The 20,716-nt window shown below is 39.6% G+C and overlaps 1 protein-coding gene across 1 annotated transcript in view; it reads right to left on the reverse strand.

Moving 5' to 3' along the window:
* Positions 1–14,171, reverse strand: part of LOC121854320 (kinectin-like) — a 113,937-nt gene extending 99,766 nt beyond the window's left edge. Inside the window, exon 1 of the mRNA XM_042348917.1 lies at positions 13,870–14,171. The gene's annotated coding sequence lies outside the window, so the exon portion shown is untranslated. The remainder of the gene's footprint in view (positions 1–13,869) is intronic.
* Positions 14,172–20,716: the final 6,545 nt, after the last annotated feature.

Here is a 20,716-nt window from a genome sequence, read left to right on the forward strand (position 1 = left end):
TATAAGCCATAACAAAGATGTCGAAATATATAAGCAGACAGAATGCAGGCACTAAAAATAGAAAAATGACTCACCCAGCGAGACTGACGAAAGTATATGATTGGTGTCGTGTGAATACGTAATGAATAACCTTCAAGCCACATCTCAAGACCGCGCGCGCACACACACACACACACACACACACACACGTTTCAGTACACACATACATACGCACACATCATGGAAGACACATATAATACATAAATACATTAGAAGATAAAATTCTAAAGTACCTGTAGCAATGGATAGTTAAATACATGGAATTTAATAGCAGTTTTGCTATGTATAATAAAGAAAACTATTTAAAGACCGACATACACACATCCGAACAGTACCACCACGACCAGGAAGAAAGACAGTCAAGTTGATAGACACGAGACACACGTGGACAGACAGGCAAGCAGACAAGACAGCTGCGCGGGGCACCCTGAACCAGCCCGCCTCTCCCCCAGCACGCCCTACTTTTCAAGTTTTCACTCCCTGCTGCCCGCCGACCACCAAACAAAGACTACCCCACCTCCCTACCCCCGCTGCTACCCTGCCTCCACCTGCCCACGCCTCTTATACCCTGCTACTAGACAAGCCCATGCCTCTTATGCCCTGCCCACGGCCCCTACCTGCCCCACCAGTTCACATCTCTTACCCTGCCCCCTCAACCCACGCATGTTACTCTTGCTCAACTCCAACAGTGGGCAACGTATAATGGCCCATGTTTAAAAACTGTCACAACAAAACGTTAAATATTTTCTTAAGTAAAACAAGTCGTCAATAACACTTTACATAAATAAGATATAACGATACACGTAAATAAATATGTAGAATTACAATTAATTATCCGCAGCAAGTTTAAAAAAATTATGATGGTTATAACTGAAAACTTGGCCGAAGCCTAAAATATAGGTACAATCAAGACAAAAATTTTCCAAATCTTGAGAAATCATTTTACGATACTCGATTACCTGACAAATCTGTTATGAGGAAATAACTGGGCTCAGTAGTTCCAGGCGAATGAGACCTTAAACAACCCAGTAGATTTAGACGTGCGATAATATAATTCAAGCTTAGTAGATGCACGAAAAACTACGAAAGATGCTGTAACGGGGGGCATATATTTTTTATTGGTTCTATTAGTAACGGGGTACGAGTTATGATTAATTCCCTGCTTAATTCTATAGTGGCTATTTGGTACCGACTAATCGTAGAACAATTAGATGTCTGACAGGCGCTGTAAACACAAAACCAAACCTGTGCCTTTCTGAGGGAACGGTGTAGACACTGTAGAGAGAGGCTCATAGGGGGTTAAATATGGATGGCCCCTTATGCTACAATGCCAACCTGGGTAACTGAGAAACTAAAATAAGGTGTGGAAAACCATGGCATTACAACGTAAATATCAACAAAGTGCATTAGTTTCACTCCATTCATTACAAGTAAGTTTCTATCATAAATACGGAACTATGTCAGTACTGTGCAAGGAACACCGTCCTTTTTAATGTATTTGACTAGAGCATTTGTAGAAGAAAGTAGTATTACACAGCCTTCTAACACAGGTAAACCCCCTATACACTTTGCTGTCACAAAATATAATTAAACAAAGGCTTATTGATAACAAACTGCTATATAAAAACATATCCAATAATACTCAAAACCCAAGTACAGTATACACATATTAACCCTAAAAAAATACAATAACTATATACCACATGCATATACATACACCTATCAATAAACTGCAAACAAACAAAAAATATTCTAATAAAGCATTATACACATCAAAGTGCTATCATAAAAAAAATAATCAAATCGTGAGGCTGCAAACTAACGGATGCTAAATTTCACATACGTATAGCAATCGTCCGTGGGAATAAAAAAAATCCCACCCGGAACTCTGTAGCAAAGTGGCAAAGCTTAAAAGAACCCTTAGTGAGAGCAGACACGACTGGCTCAAGGGTACAACATATACACAACTTATATCCACCAACGTGTATTTGAAACGAACCTGTTCAACCCACGAGAAGACATTTCATCATTTCCGAATTAGATTATTAAAAGCCTACCGCAAGGGATCTAAATTTCCGAGTTACGTTTAAATGCCTTGCCATAAAAAAATCTGAATTGGTGGGGGGGGGGGGGGGGTTAACCAAGTAATCCTTGATGCGCTTGTATACGGTAACAATTAACCTCGTGGGTTCAAAAAGACAACCCCATGAAAGCCTGCAGCTGACAGTCAACATGAAAACAATAGAGCCTTGAAGGGCAAGAGACGTGATGCAAGTCTTCATGTTTGGTTACGTATTGACACTGTGGACTAGGCTGCCCTGCAAACACGTTCCCACACGTTCCAAACCGGTCGAGTCAAGGTGTGGCTGTACACTCACCACTATCTTACAAATATGTCCGGTCACGTTTCTTAATGGTACGTCATGAGTCTGGCATTGACCTATGACTGGAAGATTTAAGAATGTAATCGAAGAAATGGCTGGTTTAACTATACTTCCTGTCTTAAAGTCGAAGCATTATCCTGTATTATGGTTGAGGATATTTTATAGTAACTGAAAGAGTACGTTGTGTATATAAAGCTGTTTATATTGTTTACTGTTAAGGATTATATGTCAAACAAAAGACGTGTGAATTAAGATAAGCACACCATCTTCAATACACAACATAAATCAATAAGCTTCGTTTAATCAAGACTTCAGTTTATTAAAGTTAAATGAATTAATATAAAAAATAAAAAGCATTCCAATACCCAAGGAATTTAAGACGCAAAAAGCTGCTGAGCGTCCAAAAAAAAAAAACAAGTTTACAGACACAAAAAGAAATCACATTAAACAGAGAACGTTCACGCCGGGATGTTGTGATGACATCCACCGGACTGACAAGTGTTCTCTCCACCACATACTTAAGTGATACTCAGTAACACATCCTTACTGCCTGTATCTAGTATCATTGTAAGGTATCGTGCATCCAGGACAACCATAAACAAAATGCACATTAAAAGCATATTGTTCACTTTAAATTACCTAGAACGAGGTTTATTAGCCAGAGGTTTTCAGCTTTTCATAAAAACATTTGTGCCTAAAAGTTGTTGGCTGGAAGAGATCAACCATTTATATTTTTAAGTTTTAAGACAGACTTCACTTGTTTCAACCACTTCAACAGTCCACTTTGAGTTACTGTACCTGAAAATCGGAGTAAAGGAGGATGAGTGTGAAGGCGGCATCACAGTCACCTGGGGGTCTTGCCCAGTATGGAGGCGTAATGGTGAAGACAAGAACCGCTTACATCAACCTGCTGGCTGATATGGGACCTGGATTATAAGGGCGCTCGTGAGATCAACACCTGATAAAAGTGTTCACTCCCTGACACTCTTCGGTCAATTTCCATACACATGAATGACGATGACTTAACATAATCCAAAAATTATATCTACCTCAAGTTTTTCTTTTGTATGCTCGTATTCTAGATTCTCTCAACAGATGAGGGGTGTGGCAGACGTGGTCAGCCAGCCATGAAAACCTGTTGCTTTTGAGGTTAAACTTTGCGTTATACCTGGTGCTTTAATTGTACACTGGTGCAGGAAATTTCTAATAACACAACGCTTTCACCTACTTACTGGCCTGTTAATACAAATATACAACATAATATACTCTTATGAATGAGGTTACATTATATTTCAAGAGCTCGATAACAATATTTATATGTGAAAAGAAATACTTGAGTTTACTTTAGCAGCAACAACCATGACACACGGTACACGCATCAGCTCTTAACATTATCAATTCACAGTTTCCAGGAAGTGACTCTCTTCCTCGTAGGTGACTGTTAGATTTCCAGTGGATGACTTGACTCTACGTTAGGGACTGCACTACCGACGTATTATTATCTCCCAAGTCGATAACTTTCACCTGGAGCGTGACCACTGCCAAGGTTGAGGAATTATGGAATGCAAAATTTTTCCTGCGTTAAGAGATCCACAGCGTCGAGGTAAACTGGACACGTGAAGAAGATGAATGAAAGAAAGGTAAATGACAAGGCAAAACACGTGGGCGAGAAAAAACCGAAGAAATCAAGAGGTTAAAAAGAGACTTGGAGAGATGTTACCCAACCTCCTCCCCCTTCCCGTCCTTCACCCAAGCTCTCACGGCAACCTTGTCCTTCAGGCTTTTCGGTTAAGTAGACCCAGTCCTCTCAGATGTATTTCTTATATACTGTATGTAAACAAGTATCCTCCAAAATCACAAAAAAATTTAATACATCCATTTTTATCACTACGATGCCCCTAGGCGACAAAAATTAAGGTTTTCCTCTCTAGGGGTCACAAACTGATTTGTTAGAAGAACATAAAAGATTGATTTACACATTTGCATTTGAACAGTATTCCATTTGTTTGGTGTATATTTTAGGAAGCCCCAACTCGGCTGTCCTTCACAAACTTGGCGTGTTAAAAATGTGCATCAAGGAAGACTTGCATTTCTACAACCGCCTGACTGAACAGCAGAAGATTATTTAACAAAAAAATAAAATAAAAAAATGTGGTATTACAGACACAAGAATCAACAACTTTTACTTCAAGAAATTCACAAAACCACACGGGACACATTAAAGAGTACCTATATACTTCACCCGGACGCAAAACAAGAACACACCCACCAAAGGCCTAGTCAAAAGTAATGCAAAACTTGACCCATCTACTTACTATTCACGCTGTTTGGCCGATAACTGCCTCGTCTCCGGTAGCTTTTCTTTGAGTGTTTACAGAACTGCACAAAGGAAGGGCTTGCCTCGCGTGCTCCCTTGCGTTGGGAAAGGTTCAAACACTACCAATTTTCCCCTTGCCTTCTTTCACTTCTGATTTCCTTTCTTCTTTCGTTCGAGCGTGTTTACAAAGCTACATAAAAAGGGACTGTCAGCACGGGCTCAATCACGCCCAAGAGACGTAAACACGACCAGATTATCCACGACTTCTTCCATTTCCTTACGGGTACCTACTGATTCTTTCAATTAAACATCTCATGAAAAAAAAATCAAGTTTATTCGTTTCAGCTGACATCTGCTTTTACATAGAATTTGGCAGTGATTGTTGTTCCTGCTAATATTGAGTAACATTTATTTCTACGTTCCAGTAACTGTCAGTGATATCCGAGACAAGGGTTTGAGTAATATAACCACTCGGATGATGTCGTACCAAGCAATCTCGTCTCCCCACATAATATAATAGAGATAAACTACTGTAAAACATTATCTAGTTTGGGTTCAGCTTGGGTTGCGTTACACTCCCCCCCCCCCTCTAAAAAAGAACTAACTTTCAATGAGTGTGGCGCAAGGGTGACTCACGGCATCTCGCAATGATTTGTATTGTTACAATTCTGAGGCTGACCACTAGCCAGCTGATACGATAATTAAAAACGTACTACAATCTCCCTCTGCGGTATTTTTCAATCTGGGTTCCTGAACAATTATTGGTGGCTGCGGCACACTGTTTAGGGTTCGTTTCTGATACCGCTAAACTGCCCGGTATCCACTAACGAAAACAAAAAGGACCGGTACCGTATATATTGAATATTTCTTTCATAATTCTGGTATCACACTCGTCTAAATATGAATGAAGGATAGACAATTTGATAGCCTCCTACATTAAGCAAGTTGAATATGAATGCCACAGTGTATCGGTGCCAACAGAACACAAGACCAATCATTCGGCACCCAAACAGACTCACATCACCCAGCCCTGTGTACACCCCACAACAACAGGCCGCCCTCGACCTTGTCATGCCCGCAGTAGCCCATCAACAGTAAGTTAGACAACATCCGGGTGCGGGAAGAGGAAAGATAGGTGAACCTACCACAAGCAGCCGATGACCCGGTGAACGGAAATAGTCACAGGACTTGTACACATTGACAATCAATATATATATGATGGAATTGCGCTTAGGTTAGGTTAGGTAAGGTATTTTCCGTGCCTTTTTTTTGTGACTTTTTTTCCTGGATTCGATGAGCCACCACAGCATAACAACTGACGCCCCCTACTGAGCCACAACTTACTCTGTAAATATACATAAATATTCTACTCACATTCTAATTGCATTGTCCCCTTTGTTTTGGATCCATTCTGTGTATCACAAGCTGGTTTTATCGTTGTTGTTGTTACCATTATCATTGTTTGACTTTGCAGCTGCGGAGGGAGCAGAGCCTGGTAAAGAGACTGGATCCTTGTGTGTTTGCTTGTAGTATTATCGTGTTTTGGCTATTTCCTATACTGTATTTTCTCACTTCTACAAACATTATTTTATTTTCCCTGCAAGACTTCCCTCCCCAACCACCACCTTGCTGCCACACGCAGAATATCCCTCCCTCTCTCTTTACAACCACACACTCTCTCTTCCTCCAATCTGTTCGGGAAGTTGGTAATAATGGCAGATAACAGGAGCGGGAAGTTGAGGTGCTCGTGTGTGGTGAAGACCGGGAGGGGGAGGAGGGTGGTAGTATTGACTACAGCGACGATGGTAAATTCTGAATTAGTGATGATCGTGTTAAGAGCGTTAGAAGTAGTCGGGGCTATGATTCTTATCTTCTTAATGGTGATGAGGTCGTTTGTGGTGATGGTGATTAAAATTACGATGATGAGCTGATGACAACGAAGAATGATAATTATATTGATACTAATGAGGAGGCTAATAACGGTGGCGATAAAAACTCGAACCTTGGTAGAGGCAAGTGGCGAGAGTGTAGCAGTGACGTCATGCCCTTCCTCCTCCAGCACAACACTACTCCAACCCATCACAACACGTCAAGACCCTGGTGGGGTACGGAGTCAGGTCGGGCACACCCTCTTCCTCTGTCAGTCACGGAGACACTTATAACAGTGATACCAACCACCCACAACATAAATTACAACCAAAACAAAAGTAACCTCGGTGAAAACAACAAGTCTACCACGAAACCTGAACAAAAATGTTTACCGTACATCAAAAATTAAAACCCTAACTCTTACTTTTGCAGGTTTAATCTGATAACATAAAGAGCGGTTTAAGCTTCATCCCCTGATCTAATTGGCCAATTAGCTATTAAAGATCAGCAACGATAGTAAGTGTGTGTACTTAGGAGTTCATCGGATACTTAAGTTCACCTTGAACTTCTTTGGGAGATCTTATCTAAGCCTGTAAATCAAACTGACCTCACTCTCTTTCACTGAATTTTGATCCAAGAGACTTAGGATTCACACGCTTTAAGAACCAACATAAAATATAATAACTGTGAGAACACTACAAGACCTCGTGAACTCTTTTATTTACCTCCACCACAAAACTCAACCGCTTAAACCCACAATAATCATTTGCCACTGAAATAGCTGACAACCACAATGAAGCTCTCAATAAACTTAACCCCTCAAGGCAATAGCAACAATTCAGGCGCTTTATGGTAAATATTTGTAATAACTATGGTTCTTTTACATAAATACAGTAGCCTCTTGTGTTGATTAAGTGATTACAGATACCCAAGTGACGCAGTTAGTGAAACGCGCTCACCAAAACAAATATCTCAACTCGGAGCAGGGATTAAGTATGCCGTGTGGACGAGGAATTACACAAGTACGGTTAGTAGGTTATGAAGGGGGTGGTCACCGGGTTATACTGGTCTAGTTCTAGTGAAAGGCGCCCGACAGTACATCCACCCCCCCCCCTCAGGTGTGGTAAGGTCTCTAATTTTTGATGCGACCGGATACTGCCTTTCTGACATCGTCCGGTGATGTAAGAATTGGTTTAGTTTTTTTAAATGAAATAAAATCAAAATTTCCTCTATAATTCCATAATAAATACATCGTAAAAAAATTGTGCGCTGAACGTAACAATACCGTACCGGATAAAAATACTATACTGCATTCACCAAAAATCAAGTCTTATAAAAATACTAATCACAAAAGGTTTTACATTTCATATTAAAGATCCCCAACAAAAAACTTTTCATTAAGCATTAATAATAAAAAGACCAGAATAAAAATAAAAAAATCTTCAAAATATTATATTCAGCACATTAACCATGAAAAACCCAACACAAACAAAATTAAATTCTAAACACCACGGCGAGGGGTTGTTACTAAGGCACCACACGCCCTTACTTGTATGTCACAGACCAGCAGCGAGTCCTAGCACACAGTTGTTCAGGTCTTAGTCTGTATGTAAATCTTACTCTTCACCTACCTGTTATTACAAATGAGGTGACTAACTCTGGTGGGCCTACGTTTAACTCGATTACTTTCAAAACATTAAGTACAGCAGCATAAGAAAATATAGTATTAACGACACAATAATAGTAAAAAGGAACATGCTGCAAATAGGTTGGGTGCTAATGCTAAGCTAGGTTAAGTTAGGGTAATGGACGCTACAGTGTAAATATCCCGGTAGACCAACTCCAACTAGGTAGACAGCATACTATAATAGTACTGTAATACCAATAGGTGTTCCAGAGCGAGATAGGCAGGTAAGCCACAAAATCGTAAGCTACAAAAATCAATAACCAGGGTTTACAGAACTAAACACCACCCCGTAAAAAGTAAAGAAAAGAACAATTCAGATGGGTTACTTTATTTGGCCTAAACGTAGTTCCATTATGCGACATTTCTAGTATTTTCTTACCGTAGATAAAAAAAAAATAGCGAGCTTGGGGAGAGGATGAACGGACGGATGGTCAGCCAAAGAACATAGAGACTCGAAACAAAAAATAGTTACCTAGACAGGTGTCCCTATAGTCAGCGGTGGTCAGGGGGGCCATCGCGGAGACCAGCCATAAAGTAAACATGTGGCTTTTCATGAGGTGACGAGGCCTATGGCGAGCCTACTCGTTTACAATAAACAAAATCAGAGAAAAAAGGCTCGGACGAAATCTTTTGGGCGGAAACACACAATAGATGATGGAGGGGTCGGGATGAAGGGTGTAAGGGGGAATAGACGAAAAGTGGAATGAAACCAAGAAGGTATGGAAGATAAAGACCAAAATGTCACCACTAATTACAACCAAGAACTTTCTCATCTTGCGAAATAATAACCGATTTACAAGCTATTATTCATTTAAAATTCGCATTTATTAGTCTGAATAATAAATGTGGCTTCAGACTACAAATAACGTATAAACATATATTTTAAAGTCGTACTCTTCAGGCATGACAATTAAAACAAGTTACCAAATCGTGTGGGTTTTTTCATTTACATTCGTTGGTATTCACTTTAATTTGCGTGTTCAAAATACACCAATCACTATTTATTGAACGTTTAAAAGCAATATATCTCACCCGTTTGTCATTTAATACGAAAATAAGGAAACAACATAAGGGTAGAATAATACCAGGGAGCATGTAAACACTTTTTAAAAGACGCTACAGCACCACCAGTGAACAGACGCGACTAGCCAAGGACGTTAAAGCCGTGGCCACGTCCATTTAACGCCTCCCGCTGGGTCCACATCTGCTACTACTCTTGCCCGCTGTTACTACACACTCGGATATCCTATGACCTGCCTTCACTTAACTTCCCCTATCTACTTCCTAAAGTAGTCTACTTCCTATTCATCCTTCAAGGGCAAGCCTATCAGTGCACAGCAAACGAGACCTGAAATAACAAGGACTTGTGGCCCAATAAAGTGGGGATCAATACTAGTTGTGGAATGGAGAGAGGGACTGGGCAGAGGCAGGCTGTGTGGAAAATAGGGAGAGGGGAGGGTGGCATCAAGCGCACGTGGTCGCCCTCCCCAACAGCTGTCCCCAGTAACCGTCATTCAAACAGTTGCCCAATGCTTCGTTTTCCTGATATATTGATTCTTGTTTAATACAGTATTCGCCTTCTCTAAATCAAGTTTAATTCTGAATTACAAGATTTTCTTTTATATATCATCACGCTAAATAAGCTTTCCCCCAAGTAAAATATTCGGCCAGTAAGCTTGGAGCCGTTAGCCTATTTTTTTTTTTAGATTACGCCACGGTTGGTAACGCTTGACATACGCTTTTAACAATTCTGTAACGACTAACAATGTATCCGCCACCATGTTACATTTAAACTCATCTTCCATAACCAAAGTACATCAGTTAGAATATATCTCTGCTCTAAGTTAAAACGCTTGGTGATATTACGGAAACTTTGCTTCAATACAACTGACTACACTCAACATCATTTATCTATTCAAACGCTTGTTACAGAAAGGTTTATGATTGTATATAAACCTCTCTAACACCGAATATGACTTGCAGTATATTTACAGAAATCAATATGCTGTCTGACTCCACGATGTTCTTAGACGTGACCATCCCTGCATAGAGAGGTACCGTACTGTTTAAGTATTAGTTTCCTGCACTCGGCGAGTGTGTAATTGTTGAACGCTTATTTCCAAGTATTAGATAAATATTTATTTTTGCAGCTCGCGCGTGAGGGACCTTTAACATACAACTTAATCTGATTTCTTAAGTTTTCCATTCACTTCTACACTATACACGAGATATATTTTTTCTCAATACTGTATACCTAATATTGTAACTAATCATATTTCTGAATACATTTATATCTTTTTATTGTTTAAATAGGCCCCTATCAAAAATCATCAAAATATAGAGCTGGCTCGTTCATCATGAACTATTCAAAATTTAGTACCGATATTGTCTGGTGATTGATAATTTAAAATATATTATATCTGAATTGTATCTAACACACTACTGTAACACTTTTTTTTCTTTAAGAGGAGAGGGGCAGCCAAGGGCCGGGGCAACTGTACTGACCTGCGGTCCAGCTCATTTTTTTGCTGCAGGGACGAGTATGCTAAGCTCGCCTTTGTAAAAATTTAACCATTTGTGACAGAAGATGCTAACCAAGACCAGACCCAAACTATCCACTTGGTTTGCATTCTGTCTTACGCTACGGCCCACCGCACATGGGTACCATGACCAAATCGGCCGGCCGCGTACGTGTGAAGGCCATTTGGTAAAACACTAAGTGGTCATGCTTACCATCTTAAAACAAAAAAGTATTTAATTTCAATAAAATGCGTGATTCTTCTTTCTCTGAGCTTTATAATTACTTATGAAACAGCAAGTAGGTCACTATGGCGAATGAAAAAACATTACTGAACTGCCCGATTTCTGCAGGAACGAGCCAGTGAGCGGTAAATACTCGAATCTGGCAATAGTTCGTTCCAGGTGAATTTTTTTTCAGTCGATGGGGTGAACAATGCACACGTAGAAGCAACTTGCTGCTGCCTTAGTAAATTCAAAGTGATGTGGAGGGTGTTACTTTGAAATATATTCTACCAAGTACGAATAACATTCTGGTATACATTTAAGAGTCGCTAGTTAATAAGCGGACGCCCCCAAATTAGTCCTACAGGCTGGGTGTGTCCACGTCAAATGGACCAGACAAAACGGGTCCGACTAATTACCCAAATGTACCCAAATATAGCCGGAATGAAGTCAAATAATGGTCCTAGATGAATAAATCGGACTGCCAATCACTTCTCGACTATTGTTTGGTGTCAGAAAGTCACAAAAAATTGGAAAATTTACTTTAATCTGAGTTAATAGATCGCGTGCATGTACCGAGAGAGCGAGGAATTACCCAAATGTAGTCGCAATGAAGTCAAATAATGGTCCTGGATGAATAAATCGGACTGCCAATCACTTCTCGACTAGTATTTAGTGTCACGAAGTCACAAAAAATTGGTAAACTTAATTTAATCTGAGTTAATAGATCAAGTGCATGTACCTAACCTAACCTAACAAAACACAACTCGGATTAAATTAAGTTTACCAATTTTTTTTGACTGACACCAAATAATAATCGAGAAGTGATTCACAGCCCGAATTACGCTTGTACGACCATCATTTGACTTCATTGCGGCTACATTTGGGTAATTCCTCGCTCCCTCGGTACATGCACACGATCTATTAACTCAGATTAAAGTAAGTTTTCCAATTTTTTGTGACTTCTGACACCAAATACTAGTCGAGAAGTGATTAGCAGTCCGATTTATTCATGTAGGACCATTATTTGACTTCATTGCGGCTATATTTGGGTAATTAGTCGGACCGGACAAAACACTCCCTCAAATACAGGTTATCTTTAAAATATTGTAAATTCATTCTAAATAAACATAAAGCAGTAAGAAGTTGGTACCGTACAATATCATTCTTAGGCTACTGAAAAGGTTCAACTATAATACTCAATAATGCTTGTAAAATTAACAATAAAAAACTACGTATTTATTTACCCCTGATCTAAACTGTTGTTCATTTCTTGTATTTATGATCTTGTCTGTCTTCAGGATTGTTCTCATCGCTAAGTCCATCTGCGTTACTTGTAGCACTTCTTGAGATAACGAGGACAAATTCCAATAAACTCTACAAAAACTACAACAGAATGGTTGATGTAACGTAGAATTATTCAGCCGTTTATTTAGAATAAAGATAATGCATACCTGACTAACGTAATATACTTTGAGAGCCGGACCTGTGCCGGCAGCCTTGTACAGTCTGAAAACCCTATTTTACATGTACGCCACTCTACTTGACATCTAATTCACCTAAGTACATAAATCTAATCCACTTCATAAAACTTGACATTGCAGACGTGGATAGCGACGGAGCATCGACCTTCCACAAAGGGCAGATTCTAGCAGGATCCTCAACAGTCTACACATAAACACAGGTCCTACCGCCCGCCGCCTTTCGCCCCCGGCAGAGAACAGCAGCTCTCACACATGGCCACAATACCATATGCTCGCTCACACATTCTCCTCTCAGTTTGCGACACTTCTGTAAACATATCTCCCAAATTACAACACGAGAGGAACCAACTTTAAACGGAACAGTTTCAGAATTATTACAAAGAACCTGTGGTTATTTAATATTCTGAAATTAGCGTTTATCATTAACTATTGACCGAATGGCATCCTAGCTTAGTCCGAGGTGGGGATAGCCCGAATATCAACCATCCAGACTCGGGACTTATTTTATTCCGTAAGACAAGTGATTATTACACAATTAGGTACATCATATGCACCCGTCCGTATGTATATATGTGGTCACGATAATAAGACAAATATCTAGCTGGTCATGCTGATATATTGTGCGGCGAGGCCCAAGGGGGAGGTGGATGGAGGGGAGGGCAGAGCGACGCTAGGTCTCAAGGGACCTACCCGTGGGCTTCCCTAAGAAAATCTCTGTAGTGTCTAGGAAACCATTACAAACACTTGGATACCTTCATGGGAGCATCTGCCCCCAGACACATTTGAGGATAAACATTCATCCTAAGCAACTACACAATTTACTAAGATTACGTGAAATAAAGGTTAGCCGACTTAACTACAGGATCAATAAACAAAGTGTGTTACGACCACTGCTCTAGTATGAAAGATACTTATCTTATGTCCCTTCATTTTGATCGGTTAACCTGATAGCGATGACGTCGATATATTGTTGGTGCCAAACCTCGCCCAATTGCCTCCACACACACTCCACAATGACAAACATCCTCTGTGGTGTTCGGTGAGAATTGTGTTGGTCTGGAGGACAAGCCTAAAATGGTATGATATTTTTTCTTTTCTTTTGTCGCTGCTCGTTACCTCGTCTCGTACCACTGACGTTAATTAATAGTTTAATGAATCCTGTTATGCTGAATACCCCCTTCACTGTTCTTTAGATGGCCACAAAACCTCTCAGACATTCAAGGAGACTAAACGTATTCTGCTTTAGGATTCTTCACTAACTTCTAACCTTTACCTTGCTGCCCTCTTTGCAAAATTCTCACCACACTTGTATATATTCTGGTATACTTTGCCCAGGAGTAAGCTTACCTTGAATACGAAAATGTGGCGTCGTTTCCCGCGTAGTAGGTATCCAAGCAGATGAATTTTCACATTAGTAAATCAATGTGAGTATTCGGAAATACTGTATATACCGAAAATTATTTTTCAAGTTCGTAGTCTTTAAATAAACATCCCTGGCCGAGTTAATCTTCATTCCCATATGACTCACAATACAGGACGCTACTCCAATTCACTTGTAATGGCAGAAAAAAATACCCCGTCAAAACTAGTTACCGCACTCTCTCACAAATAATTTTTCATACAGATCGATACACCCTTACTCCGTGGCAGTTATCCGACAACTGGCGTTGACAGGTATTTTCTGTGGGGAGTGGAGAGTGTTGCCGTTGCCGAGGGAAACGTTGTCGTACTGTCAACAATACGACGATGAAAAGGTATTCTTTTAATTCCCCTATAACTTTAAGCACACAAAACTACATAAATTTAATAATCAATAAATTGTACGCGTAATAATATGCCAGACCACTGCAGAGAAAATAAAATATTGGTTACATGAAGATTGTTACACCCGCCAGGGGAGACGCAAGAGATGGTGGTGTAAGGTTAAGTGGTCGTAAGCACAGGATCATTTTATATTACTTACAATACCAAACACAGACGTAAGAGTACACAATTATAAATGTCACTTCTTTCTGATGTAGTAAAAACACATCTTACTAGAATGGGAAGTAAAAGTCACTGTGCGACCTACCCTTTCAAAGTGAAAATCAAGCACTTTCTTAAGTGGATGACCCATGGATGTACCGCTGATTAAAAAACTGACGACGTTAACTATATACTATAACAATATTAATAATAATAATGGAAATAGCTTGAGTTTGATTATTTTTTTCAGCTGTACTGAAAACAGATATACAGTATATTCCATTGATATTATTTACTGCTTAACTTACCCGGAAATTGTTTATGGCAAACATTACAACAAACCTACGATTTATAAATACTATCGCTACTTTATTCAAGGAATCATATATAACTGACAAAATTTAGTCTTTTAACCAGTGAATTTTGATTTATTTATACTGAAAATATATTCTTGGCTGTTATTATCTTCAGTAAAAAAAAAAAAACCAGGACTATGAACGGTATTTAGAGACCCTGGCCATGAAGCCGCTAAATGTACCCACAAAAAACTAAGACTGAATACTCCAATAATTAGCCCAAACGACACTGGTAATCAAGAGCATTTGAGGAACCTACTTGAATATCCTGTTTGCCTTTCACACTAGACGACATTTTCTTGTTGAGCGCCAAAGTGTGTGATCACCCAGGGAACTAATGGAAGCTAATTAACAGTACTTTACTCGTCTGATACATCTTTAAACGTGTTAGTGAAGAAGTGTTGGGTTCGTTGAAACAGGTCCACGGTGATGTACGGGGTGAAACTTCCAAAGAGAAATTAGATATTAAATTGATTTTAGTGGAGAGTGGTAAAGGTGTGGGAGAGGGAGGGGTTAGCAGCCTTTCGAATTGCACCAAGTATATATATTCATAGTTTAGGTTCTGAGTTACACCAACTACATGATATATTCTTAATTTTTTATTATATTATATTAAGGAAAATATTAGTCAGGATGATGAGTAATAATTCAGAGGTTCTCACATAATATGACTCAACCTGTACAACGTGATGTGATATTTCCTCCATCATGTGACTGAAGTTGATTTCAAGAATTAGTCTCTTGCCTCGTGAAGACTAGTCATTCCTCTGATTTTATCCTTTCATTAAATAGATACTTATAGGTGTATATTTAAGCGGTATTACTATCTATATAACTTTTGGTTTAGAGATTTTATTTTACGTTTATTTGTGAATGTTAAGTATATTGACTCCTTGTGTGGATAATGCCGTGTGTCGTCAGCCAAATAAAATATGACAAGTGTGAAGGGGTTAGTGGAGATAGTCTACTAATAGGAAACATAAAAATTAATTAAATTCATATTCATTTAACCTATGTCGACATTCATAAATTACCAGCACACATTCTCACATTCGTCAGTTTAATAGCTTTTTTTCTTAATACAATGGAGAAATAAAACCGACTTTCACCGTTCTCACTAATTATCTCAGTTTGGGAACTTAACGTACTTGGTGAATGTGTCAAGAGTTCATGACAATGTAGAATATTGGTGATAAATTTGTTAAAGTTCTTGATAAGTATGAAATTAGTGATTTTTCTTAGCTGATGCCTTTAATAAATTCAGTATGCTTCTATGTAGCTTAACAAAAAGGTAAAAAAAAATTAGACGAGGAAATCACAAAAGCCTGGTGGATTTCTCGTCTCGGAACAAGTATAAGACACCTACCGAGTCTACAACACTGGTTAAAACAAGGAACGGACATTGTTCTTCACCCTGCCCAGTCTGGCCCAATACATGACTGGGCACGTATACTGGATAAACATGAAAACAAAAACAGGCAAAAAAAACCAAAACAGACATCCTTGAGCCCTTATATCGGTAGGTAAAAATATAGTTATGGACACTAAACTTCCAAAGGGTTCTGGATGATTAAGAACGAAGAGGTTTTACTGCAGGAGAGTTACAGTGAGTGGTTAGTGTCAACGATCACCAGGGCATCACTCACGGACTCTCAAATGTTGTACCGTACTAAAAGACAGTAACAGGGGATGGGACACGGGCAGTCGGCCCCGGGCAGATTCTCCTAAAATATTGAATTAAGAGATATGTGGGGAGTCTGGATATACTACATCACTTGAACCAGACATTTTACAGTTTAAAAAAAAATATGTGCGTTTACACCTTCACATTCAGTATATATTTGAATACAACTATTGAAACAATTTTTCGATATAAGTAAAATCGCAACATTTGGCAAGACGAAGAATTGATTCATGATTACAAAACTTGTCGCGACGAGCGGAAATATCTCACCCTGGTAGCCTGCCTAGCCATGATTCGTTCCACAAGTCAGGTGGGAGAATGTCCGGCCTTGGGAGACACGAGGCTACTGCCCGGCCACTGCAGGGTGACGTCATTCAATAGGTTGACACTATACCTCACACTGTTAAGGTTAAATTCCTCTCTCACTCACTGTTAGTTTCTCCTATTCCTTCCTACATCTTAGGGTTTATTTGCACACTGTACATACTTGGGTAAATATCTCGGGTTTATTACATGTTGATTGAGTCAATACCTCCTTCCTGCCTGTCCAGCTAATCACTTTCTCTTTACCTAAACGATACACTTCCTGGACATGAAAAATATCCATCTTTAAAATCCTGAGATTAAGTTCCTCCCCGACTCTTCCAAATACTGACTCCATTCCGCCCTAATACTGAATTACTCACTAAGTTATTTGACAAGGTATTGGCCTAAATTGCATAAATACTTTGTTGGTCACATTCTGCAGCCGCTCCCACACACTTCTTAGCCACACAAATTTGACCTCGGTTGTTACTATGACCTTGGCCCAGTTGGAACCCAAATTTAATCACCTTGCTCAACCTTTTTATATAAGGAGTGTATAAATTTTCATTCAAGACGAAGGAAAAGTTTTTTTGCGAAACTAATATTTTGGTGGATTAAACAGTGACACATCCGGCCTCAATACCTCCGTAAGTGTTGATGTCAATACGCTATCGAACTCCTACCGAGTGTAAGCACGCATGAATGTGGATTTGATATACAAATTTGTAAGAAGTTAATTACATACAAAGAAGAATTGCCATGAACAAATTATAAAAAAAAACCTCATAGCACCTGTTATCTTGTCTAAATCTCAGCCTTCTACCCCGTAAAATACTTGAGATATCACCCAGATAACCAAATAGGAAATAAATAAATACAAACACACAAGGCAGCAACCATAGAATTTACCCCTTTCGAAAATCACATCCTAGTGGCACGCGCTTCAGGCTGGTGTCAAATAACGATCGATATACGACTTACAAAATTAACTATCAGAGAAACTGTCAAAACTATAATGCTCTCATATTTCAATTCCCTGTACAGTAATAATAAGCATTACATACAGACACTGCCATCTGTCTTTGTTTACACTCGTCCCGTATGTCCCAGGAGACCCACCAGCCTTACACACTGCAACTCTCCCCCGCGGGTCGTTGTCCTAATCCTCCTGCTCTCACCACACTACTGTATTACTCATCGGCTCACCTTCAGAGCCACACTATATATCCTTCAGGGCCACATCCACCTCCCTCACAACTACACCATCTCTCTCACAACCACACCACCTTCCCCTCATTCAGATTTCTTACTAATTTTAATCCACAGTTTTGTAATATTTGCTTCAACTTTCCTATTATACAAATGCGCTTCTTATACCTCTTCCCTATTTCATACACAAACTCTACATCCCTTCCCAATTACACATAATCATTACATAATCCCCAATCATACTCATTTCCCATACTTCCTCCCTATTACACACATCCACACTTCTTCCCCAAATGCACAAACTCATTACTCCATCCCATTAATATACACAAACACTTCATACTCCTTACCCAATTACACTCACTCCATACTACTTGCCAATTACACACACACACACACATTCTGAGTTACACATACCTCTACTCGATTTAAAAAGCACCTCACACTCCATACCTCCATGACACCTTCCACCCTCATCAGCACCCTAGAAGCCCCACGCCCCTGGCAGAGTCGTGGGTACCGGCAGGAACTTAAATGGATGAATTATACTCGATCGTCACAGTGAAGGGCTGACTAAACCTGTGGGAGACTTTGTACACGAAGAGGAGCTACTCACTGGTTATTACCTGAAGACACCTACTGTAACTACTACTGCTGGCGGTGCTGGGGGGTTGGGGGGGGGGGAGGGGGTCGTCTAATGGACAGTTACTCCTCTGAGACACTACAGGAGTCTATTTATCTATCTGTGTATTTATCTTTATCTTTCTGTCCGTCTATTTATTTATTTATTTATGTATCTGTCTATTATTTTGTTTATCAATTTATCTATTTTTATCTTCAGTATATACGGCATGTATCTGCATCTATCTCTAGCTCTCTATCTATCTATCTATATCTCTCTATCTATCTACAGTGTAAACTACATGCGCTACACTATCATCTACAATCTACACTACACCAACTACACTATCATCTACAGTACACACTATAGTTTTAACGGAGAAAACTAAAGTGCATACTGGTTACCTTTGCCTGGTAACTATGTAGATGATAGTGTAGTGTAAATGAGTATGGTGGATGTAGTGCAGAGGATAGTGTAGATGATGAAGTGCAAATTGTGTATATAAGAGCGTAAACTCGGACAATGACTATAAGCTGCTCAAATATAGATAAACCCGACAACCTGGAGCATTCCAACTAGTAGGTCACCTATCTTACAGGACTAACTTACTGAGACGCGTAAGGGAATGAATTGTAGCTCGTCATAAGTAATATATAAATCATTAGCGTCGAGATATAGTTATCGCAAAATGTTTACTAACGCAGTTACAAAAATATCGGCGTGCATTTTGTTTGGTGTGTGTGCTTATCTGTTTTTTAATACATATGTAATGACTATAACCGAAACTTAGACCAGGAATTGGTTGGTCTAAAGTCTTAGGTAGAGAAATAATGAAGAAAGGCAAGGTTTGTATAAGAGTGCAGTGGTTCTCCGCCGAGAAAACCGACCCCTGGCCTTAACGTTCTGGAGGAAGGTTCTCCTGGATAAGTGTCTTGGCCGCTCATCGGTCGAATGGCGGAAATAAATTATAAAAAGAACCAGGTTGAAAAATATCAAAAGTTTATCTCCGACATAGATTCCGAGATAAAAAGTTTGAAGCACAGGATATCCCGTCTCAAGGTAGGGATTCTTGTGGGCCTTTGTGCCATGTGCTTCGTGTGTGTTATTATACGGCCGATGAGTTAGGTCGCTAACGTGAAAGGTGCGCTGACTCATGTGGCATCGCTGACGACCTCGGACCAGCTGACGACCTCCAACCCGATAACGACCTCGGACCCGATGACAACCTCCAACCCGATGGCAACCTCCTACCCGTTGGAAACCTCCCACCCAATGAAAACCTCCCACCCGATGACGACATCCCACCCGATGAAAACCTCCCACCCGATGGAACCTCTCACCCGATGTAAACCTCCAACCCGATAACGAACTCTCACCCGATGGAAACCTCCCACCCGATGACGACATCCCACCCGATGACCATACCCAAATGGTTGTCAACGTTAGTCCCGATGAGTTCTCACTGGGTGACAGCGACTCCTGTTCCGATCAATATTCGCTTTGTGAACCAATATTTGACCATGAAATCGATTTTGATCCACTCCTCGCGTTTGACCCAAATCTCGAAGACGAGGACGAATTTGAAAAAAAAAACGCAAGGAGCTTTAGGAATTCAGTGAGTTCTATAAAAAATGGTTATATATAAGGTGATAAGGACGAATTTTGCGACCGAATTTTCGTACTTTTTTTCTTGAGATTTCTTTCAAAGTTATTTCACAATCTATTTATTTTCCCTACATATGTTCATACTTCACTGTGATTTATAATGTTACGGTTTTCTTGAACAAACTTTATTTTATTACACAAATAAATGTGTGAGAGACCTTGTACGTATATTTAACAGATTTACAACTGCGGTTAACAATTTAATAAGTGTGTGAGCTACAACACACTTTACTCATAACCAAACTCAAGCTCAGATCTGGCAGAGAGGTAGCAAGCCCAGGGAAAGGTTGTTGTACTGAACCTTGTCTACATATACTACATAAAGTATTTTCACATATTTTCACTACACACACACAGGTTCAGCAGACACTGTATATGGAGTATGGT

The sequence above is a fragment of the Homarus americanus genome, unplaced genomic scaffold (genome assembly GCF_018991925.1).
Source record: "Homarus americanus isolate GMGI-L3 unplaced genomic scaffold, GMGI_Hamer_2.0 scaffold54443, whole genome shotgun sequence".
Taxonomy (NCBI): Eukaryota; Metazoa; Arthropoda; class Malacostraca; order Decapoda; family Nephropidae; genus Homarus; species Homarus americanus.